Source organism: Puma concolor, chromosome A1, assembly GCF_028749965.1.
Source record: "Puma concolor isolate L17-30 chromosome A1, mPumCon1.1.hap2, whole genome shotgun sequence".
In the NCBI taxonomy this organism is placed as follows: domain Eukaryota; kingdom Metazoa; phylum Chordata; class Mammalia; order Carnivora; family Felidae; genus Puma; species Puma concolor.
In genome coordinates, this window is record NC_141667.1 from 217,570,015 (window position 1) to 217,578,185 (window position 8,171).

Below are 8,171 nucleotides of genomic sequence, written 5' to 3' on the forward strand. Positions count from 1 at the left end.
GCTGAACGCCCCTGAACACGTGTGGGGTGTCTTGAGAGAAGATGACATTTGAGTGGCACTTCACAGGCTTCAAATGCTTTCACATACAGGGTCTCGATCATACTTCACCACAACCTCTACAGGGGAGATTGACGAAAGGTGCACAGGTCTAGCAAGCAACAAAACTTGAATTATATTCCCACGGCAGGAGAAGTATTTATTTTTTGTACATCTGGGTCCCGGGAAGAGGGTGCTCTGAGTGAAAATTTGTTGGAGACTAAACTGTATATGATGAGAGTGTCCACATTTAGAGTCTGGAATGTGATTACTAATCCACTTCTGTCAGGTACTAAAACACACCTGTTTCCCAGGACGAGGTATGCACACTGACCTTACGTTTGCCTCCGAGGCTACTTAATGACCTTTTCCATAACAACATATCTTCTCAGTGACTTGCTGACTTGAAGTCTAGGTGGAGAAAAGTGACATATTTGTAGGCACCCTCTTACCGGGAGCCAGGTGTTCAAAAAACAGATATCCAACACTTTGAACGTTGGCCAGTCCCGGCTTTGACAGTGAAGGAAGGTTGGCTGGGAAGTGACTCTCTGTGTTGACCATGGCCACCAAGAGTGGCCCCCTGGATAGAATGACTGGTCAAGAAGGTGGTGTGTACCCCGGAAGGCTGGCCGGGGCGTAGTCAAAGTGTCACGTTAGCTCACAGAAAGCCAACAGTCATTTCCATGGGCTTTGAGAGTAGAAGCCACAAGTGTCAGTTTCTTACAAGCTTTGGCGTCAGAAGAGAGTAGTGTTCTAAGTTACGTCTCTATAGAGCTTTACGTTTAGCAGCTTTCACTTACATTCTCTTGATGCCCAAACCAACCCCACAAGGTGGATATGCTACCTCACTTTCTAGATAGAGAAGAAAAGACTCAGAGAAGTGAAAGGCCCTGGTCAATGTCGCACAACTTGAAAGCATCTGAGCCAGCCTTCAGATGTAGGTTTCCCACCTTAATCCTCCGCTTTGCATTCTCATCATGCCCATGGGCCAATCACCCTCACGTTCCAAAGACAAGTTGTCCGATGTAAAGGAAATTCTTAGGGGGTCGTGGGGGGCAGAAACATGGTTGTAGTGCAGATGTGATTTTTTTTAATGTTTATTTTTGAGAGAGAGAGAGAGAGAGAGGGGCACAAGTAGAGGAGGGGCAGAGAGAGAGACACAATCCGAAGCAGGCTCCAGGCTCCGAGCTGTCAGCACAGAGCCCGATGCGGGGCTCAAACTCACAAGCCATGAGATCATGACCTGAGCCGAAGTCAGATGCTTAACTGACTTAGGCGCCCCTAGACGTGATTTGCCAAATGATACATATTCTATATGGTAAAGTTTACAAAAGAAATTTTTTCTAATCTCACTCTACAGAGATATTCACCATTAAATAAATGTGGTGAATTTAATTCTAGTCTAGTGATTTTCCATTTTTACACATTGTTAAAATAAAGTTGTAAAAAAATATACACAGGGATGCTCCTGAGGGACAGACTAAGATGAAAACAACGAGATGATTATTGAATTCGGTAACAAAGATATTACTAGTGACCTTGACAGTTTGGGTGGAATTGTTGAAATAGAAACTCTATTGATTAAGTAGAGGAGAAAACAGGAGATGTGGAAATAAAGAAAAAAAATAAAGACTCTTCTTTCAAAAATGGGGCTGTGAAAAAGAACATGGAAGTGAAAATGGAGATGAATGTGAGGTCAAAAAATTTTTCCCTTCTGTTTATTCATTTATTTTTTGATATAAGGGATACTAGAGGCTAGTGGGTGATTTAGAGGCAGTAGACTAGCTTTTGCCATCTGTGTGATGAAACTGTCCCCCACCTGCTGATCCACTTGGCAACAGGCATCAGGGCTTCTTGTATTAGTCAGGGAAGACTGGGTTATGCTGCCGTAACAAGCATCACCAAATCTCAGTAACTGAATAAAATAAAAGTTCAGTTTCAATCATGCCAAGTCTAATGCAGATGCCATGATTATGAGTAGATCTCCTTCAAACAACCACTCAGGGGGCTAGGCTTTTTCCATTGTGTGGCTCTTCCATCATGCAGTCCTTTGCTTCCAGACAGCCAGAGAGGAACGTGGGAGGGAAAAGCCAAGGAGGACGTTTAGGGCTAGACTGGAAGTACTGTACATCGCCTCCACTTGTACTTCAATCCACATTGGCTCACCCAGGTGACACGTAGTTTAACTGCATGCCCGTGAAGAGGAAAGCCAGATGTTGGTGGATACGCCACAAGCCGTAGACACACCTTCCTTCTCGTTTTCTTGCAGCCCCATGGTGGATGGAGACCATTATCTGTTAACTTGATGTAATAAAGATTGTCTACCAGCTACTAATAAGCCATTTCCTGTTGGATGGTGACAAAGAAGCTGTCCTGCAGGGCCTTCCGCCTTCAGTGGGAAGGCAGTGTGCTCTTGTTGGACACTTGTGGAATCCATAGTAAGCAGAGGACAGGGGAAAGGGTTCCGATCTATAGTGAAGCCCTTCGCCAAAGGCATCTTTATGTGTCTGGCAATAGTACTTGCTCAATAAATGACCTATGGAAGGTCTTCATTCGTTTGTTTTTTAAGGTTGAAGTGTGCTCAAGTGGATGGGACAGAGGATGAGATCAATGTCAGAGGGGTAGGGAGGTGGCAGAAGGGGACGTGTCCCAAGCGGGCAATTAGAAGCTTCTCTACCTTTGCCTGGGGAGGTGATGGGACAGCTCTGTGAGTGGAAAGACAGTGCACGGGCCCCTGACTCTGGACACCAGGTCTGCTGATCTAATGCTTCCACACAGCACCTCCACACCCCAGGTTCCTCTTCTTACTGAAAGAACCTTGCAGACATGTCGGGGAGGAGCTGGGCGTTCAGTCCTGCACCAGGTCTCAGCTGGTTTCACATCAGCAAACACCACGCACGGAAAGCCTCGGTCACGAACCTTCTCGGTTGTCTCCAAAAAGGGATGAGGTCGAGAATTAACACCGTTTCATTTGTCAACATCCTTTAGGAGCACGCTTCCTTAAAACGAACATTGAAGGATCTCTCTCTCTGAATAAACAATTCCCCAACTGGTATGAAAAGGGGAATGGGGGTTTCCCTTCCACTTCACTGGAAACTAAAACAGTGCTTTCATGAGTGAGGCTGCGGTGGGTAGAATGCGCACACAATTGGAAAACCTCAGCACAACACAGAAAAACCGCCTCTTACACTTCCTCTCGGCTAGGGGCAGCTCTCCTCGTCAAGAGGACTAAAAATCCCAGAGATTGACCATAGAGCTTAGACAAATTCTGTACCTTCCTCTGCACTTCACCTCTCGTGCCGGGGCTGCCCCTCACCCTCGTCTTGCTGTGTTCCTGCCTCCATGCTGCTGCCCTTCCTGCACCCCCCTGCCTGGGGTCACTGGGCCCTTAGATCTGGGAGCCTGAGGCCCCGCTGTGGCCTTCCTCTGGCTCTGTCCCTCCCTACAGGTGATGGAACAAAGACCCAGGGGACATGTCCTTCCAAGGCCCGCCCCTCCTTTCAGATGGTGCTCTGGGCACCCCAGAATTTCCTGCCTTGTGGCCCCAGACCACTTACAGAGGACAGTCAGGACCTTTCCCTTGGGCCAGTCTCCTGAAGTTGAACTATGCTGTCCCCACCAGGAGCTCGGAGCAGCAGCTTGCGGGATGAAGCCAGAGACAGGATGAGAAAAAGGGCAGGTCGCAGCTAGCTCTGAGCCATCATGCTCCAGAGCACCAAGAGTCTCAGGCTTGTTTGTTTGTTTTATTTATAGAGTATGAGCAGGGGAGTGGCAGAGAGAGAGGGAGAGAGAGAGAATCCCAAGCAGGCTCTGCACTGACAGCTCAGAGCCTGATGCAGGGCTCGAACTCGCCAACTGTGAGATCATGACCTGAGCTGAAACCAAGAGTCAAACTCTCAACGGACTGTGCCACCCAGGCGCCCCATGGAGTCTCAAGTTTGAATCCAACCCTGCCTTCCTGGGTCCTGATGAAGGCATATTCATCACAGTAGGAGGATAAAATGAATCTTGTGCAATTTTTACGTAGTTAGCGATCTGGTATGTGGGCCTGAGGTTTGCTTTCTGGCACAGGCTCTGCAAATGTTAGCAGAGGCCTTCCTCTCGTACCTCCCGCCCAGACTCCTCAGTTTCCAACACATTGCCCGCGGCCTCAGTGTCTCCTGTGTTCTTCCCATGGCTGGGGTTCACGGGAGATGTGTGAGGCCCATTTGGGCCAGGGCAGGGCAGGATCCCATCTTTATCTGAAATGTTGAATTTCGTTCATCGTGAATTTTTTCACATTAAGTTTCTAAACTATTGATGATCTTTCTCGAGTCTTGAGTTTTCGGGTTCCTTTGAATTTTATGCCTGAGATGAATTCCTTGTTCTCCTCACCCCAGTTCTTCCGCACGTCTTCAAGCATCTTCCCTTTCCCATTTCTTCCATGGAAGCCCTTGTTCGGAACGTCATCACGACAGCTGGTCAGTGGACAATTCCTGGGCTCCCATCCATCCTCAACCCGGACCCAGCATTATCTTCCTATGTGGAGGTTCAGTGGTGAGCCTCTCTCTCTCAAAATCCTTCAGGGGCGCCCCAGGGGCTCAGTCGATTAAGCATCTGACCTCAGCTCAGGTTGTGATCTCATGGTTCATGAGTTCAAGCCCCACATTACGCTCTGTGCTGACAGTGTGAAGCCTGCTTGGGATTCTCTCTCTCTCCCTCTCTCTCCCTCTCCCTCTCTCTCTCTGCGCCCCCCCCCCCCTTGCACACACATGCTGTCTCTCAAAATAAATACATAAACTTTTTTTAAAAAAAGGGGGGGTGCCTAGGTCACTCTGTTGGGTCAGCGTCTGACTTCAGCTCCGGTCACGATCTCGCGGTCCGTGAGTTCGAGCCCCGCGTCGGGCTCTGTGCTGACAGCTCAGAGCCTGGAGCCTGCTTCAGATTCTGTGTCTCCCTCTCTCTCTGCCCCTTCCCCACTCGTGCTCTGCCTCCCCAAAATGAATGAATGTTTCAAAAATTCTTTCAAAGCTTCCCTGCCTCCTGTAGAATCCAAAGCCCATCATGCCCACTGGTCTCACGTTCTCTAGGCTCCACGTTCTGGGTCCTGCTAGCCTTTCTGGCTTCATCCTTAGGTAAATCCCTCAGTTTTGTGTTCGTGTACTCGCCCTTCCTCAGAGAAGTCTCTGGGCTGCTCTTCCTCTCCTGGGGCCTCTTCCCACCCTCCCGTTCACTGTGGAGTCTGCCTGAGCCTTCTGGATCAGTCTCCACGAGCGCTCGTGGTGTCCCAAGTGGATCCTGCCACTCCTGCAGTGTTTTGACTACACCTGCTCTCTGACTGCGATTTACCTGTCGCCCTGCCCCTGCTGGCCTCCCTAGGGGCGACTGTGGGCACCTTGACCGCTGAGTCTGCGCTGTGTTCCCCACCCCCAGGGCTGCGGACCGTGCTGCCAACTTCCTCTTCAGCGTGCACTCAGCCTGTAGCTACAGTTCATACTTTGACAAATACTCTGCTTATCTCCTTCGCAGCCTTTGCAATGGATCTTTCTCCACAGCGACATGGATCTTCTCCTCTGCCTGATGGTTACCCCAGAGATGCCTCAGACTTGAGCTGAAGTTGGAGCCCTGTTCTAGACGGACACTCTTAGCATCTTCAGCAAAGGGCTACAAAAGTGACCTGTTTTGGCCACAGCCAAAGTTATTCCCTAGGACACCACAACGACCTTTTATGTCACAAGTCCCTCTCACCCTCTGAGGTCCCCCACAGGGGACTGGGATGGGGCAGAGCCACTAGAACGTGTCCCGTTAGACACAGACGCCCATGAGTGTGGCCAGCAATGAGCCCCAATCCGCCTCTAGCCCCGGGAAGACAAGGGGGAGAGGAGGGGCTCGTAATCAAAGCCTCACTCAAGATTTGTCTGAAGGTATATTCCAACGTATGTTAAATCTGAAAATCAAGACGGATTAATTTGCTTTTTAACCTTAGGTATCAGCCACTTCCCTCACCCACCCCACCATGATTCAGACTAGCACCTTCCAAACTCGTGGCACCTAAGGGTGGCCGTTCTCTCCAAAGCTCTAGAGCAGAAGTAGGAAAGGTGGAGGCAGTGCTCGGTCGTCATCGCTCTGTTTGGGGATCTCTGTCTGTCCAGACGCCCACCGACCTACAGATGGTATGGTTTCCATGCCATCGTTATCTTTCAGAGTCCATTCTCTGTGTCTTGATGCCTGAAGGTCAGAGGTCCAGACTGGATGACGCCTCTCTGGCACCAGGAAGCGTGCCACTTAATCACCATCTAGCCCTCCTAACAACGCCAAACGTTGGTGCGTCGGCTTCCTAGGGCTGCGCCGACAAATGACCACAAACCAAGTGGGTTAAAACAATGGGCGTTCATTTTCTCACGGTTCTGGATGCTAGACGTTCAGAGTCAAGGTGTGGGTAGGGCTGGTTCCTTCGTGCGGCCGCGAGGGAGGACCTTACAGACTTACAGACACGTGGCCCCATGTCTCCTTCACGCGACGTCCTCCCTGTGATTTCTGTGTGTCTATCTCTGTCCAAACTTCCCTTTTCTCGTAAGAACACCCATCATTAGATTAGGGTCCCCTAACCCAGGAGGACCTCATCTTAACTACATCGTCAAACACCCATTTCCAAAGAAGGTCACATCATAGGTTACCTGGACTGAGAACTTCAACGTGGCTTTTTGCGGGGGGGCCGGGGGGGGGTATTGCTCTAATCCTCAGACTAAACTGAGATACAGAGTAACTTCCACAAAGGTACACAGAAAATAGGTGGTATAACTCAGTATTTAATCTGTCTAGATCTAATTATTACCACTTAATAATTGCTTGTACCAGGCCCTCTGCTGGGTGCTTCATTTTCATTTCTAATCCTCCTATCAACTGTATAGATTTATCATCCCCCATTTTACAAACAGAGGCACAGATCGTCGAAGTATCTCTCCCAGAGCCACATGAAGACAAAGCGGCAGACCTGGGACTCAATCCAATAATTCTCACCCAAGCCAACCCACGAGTACATCTTTGAGATGACTCATCCCTCCTCGCTCCACATCCTCTGGTGTAACTCCCTGCCTGCAGCTGAGAGCCACGACTGTAAGTGACACGTTACTGGAATTCTTCGAGCAACGGCGTAAAGGCCAAAGTAATCACTGGGATCCCAGCACTGCCACTCAAGGCGTCACGGCGGATGACAGCCTGATGAGAAAGACCAAGTCCTCATCTTCCTTCTGGCGGCCAGGGAAGAGTTACGTGGAAAAACTAGGACAATGAGTAAATCCTATTAAAAAGCAACATATTTCACAGTGAATCGCTTTCCTGCAGACTGCTGCCCGTGTGTGGAGGTGGCTTCTTTGTTCTAACAGGCACCTTGCGGGGAAAACCCGTCTAATACCACGTGGGGAGGAACCACATCTCAGCCAAGCCCATAGAATGGTTATGTATATTGCCTCGATATGCCTCAAAATAAAAAGTCAAAAGCATCACTTCCTGGCAGCTGCCGTGCCCTCTTCCTCAACATCAAAGATGTGTCTCCCACACATACACATACCAGTGCCTTACAAACACAGCAGCCCGAACACAGAGCCCTTCAAGCAATGCATAAGCCACAGAAACTTCCTCAAATCAACGCAAGAGACTGAGAAGGCACTCAGCCCCGTGCCACGAACTGAGGCTTGGACAGCACTTACCAGTTAGAAATTGGTTTCTTTCGCTTGTATCGTCTCCAAAAGATACCACATAGGTAGGGGCTAGGATCACGGGCTCTGGAGGCAGGCAGACTCGAGAGCCAACTCCAGCTGTCCCATGCACTACCTGTGGGTTGTTCCTCTTCTCTCAGCCTGTTTTCTTACTTGTGAAATGAAGATACTGACATGAATCTCACAGACAGGTGATATTAACATACCATGGGGGATCCTTGACTCCCAAGAGGCAATATAAACTATGGGCAGGAATAAAACACTGCTTTAAATTTGACCTTGTTTATCTCATCCCATGGACCTAAGTTTCTATTTAAAAGAGACCTAGCTTAAATAATGAGTGGGCGCACAGCTCTGGATGCATCTGGGATGGGAAAACAAGTGACAGAAGGAGAAGATACCAGATTGGTGGGAGACACTCATTTCTTTCATGTGCTC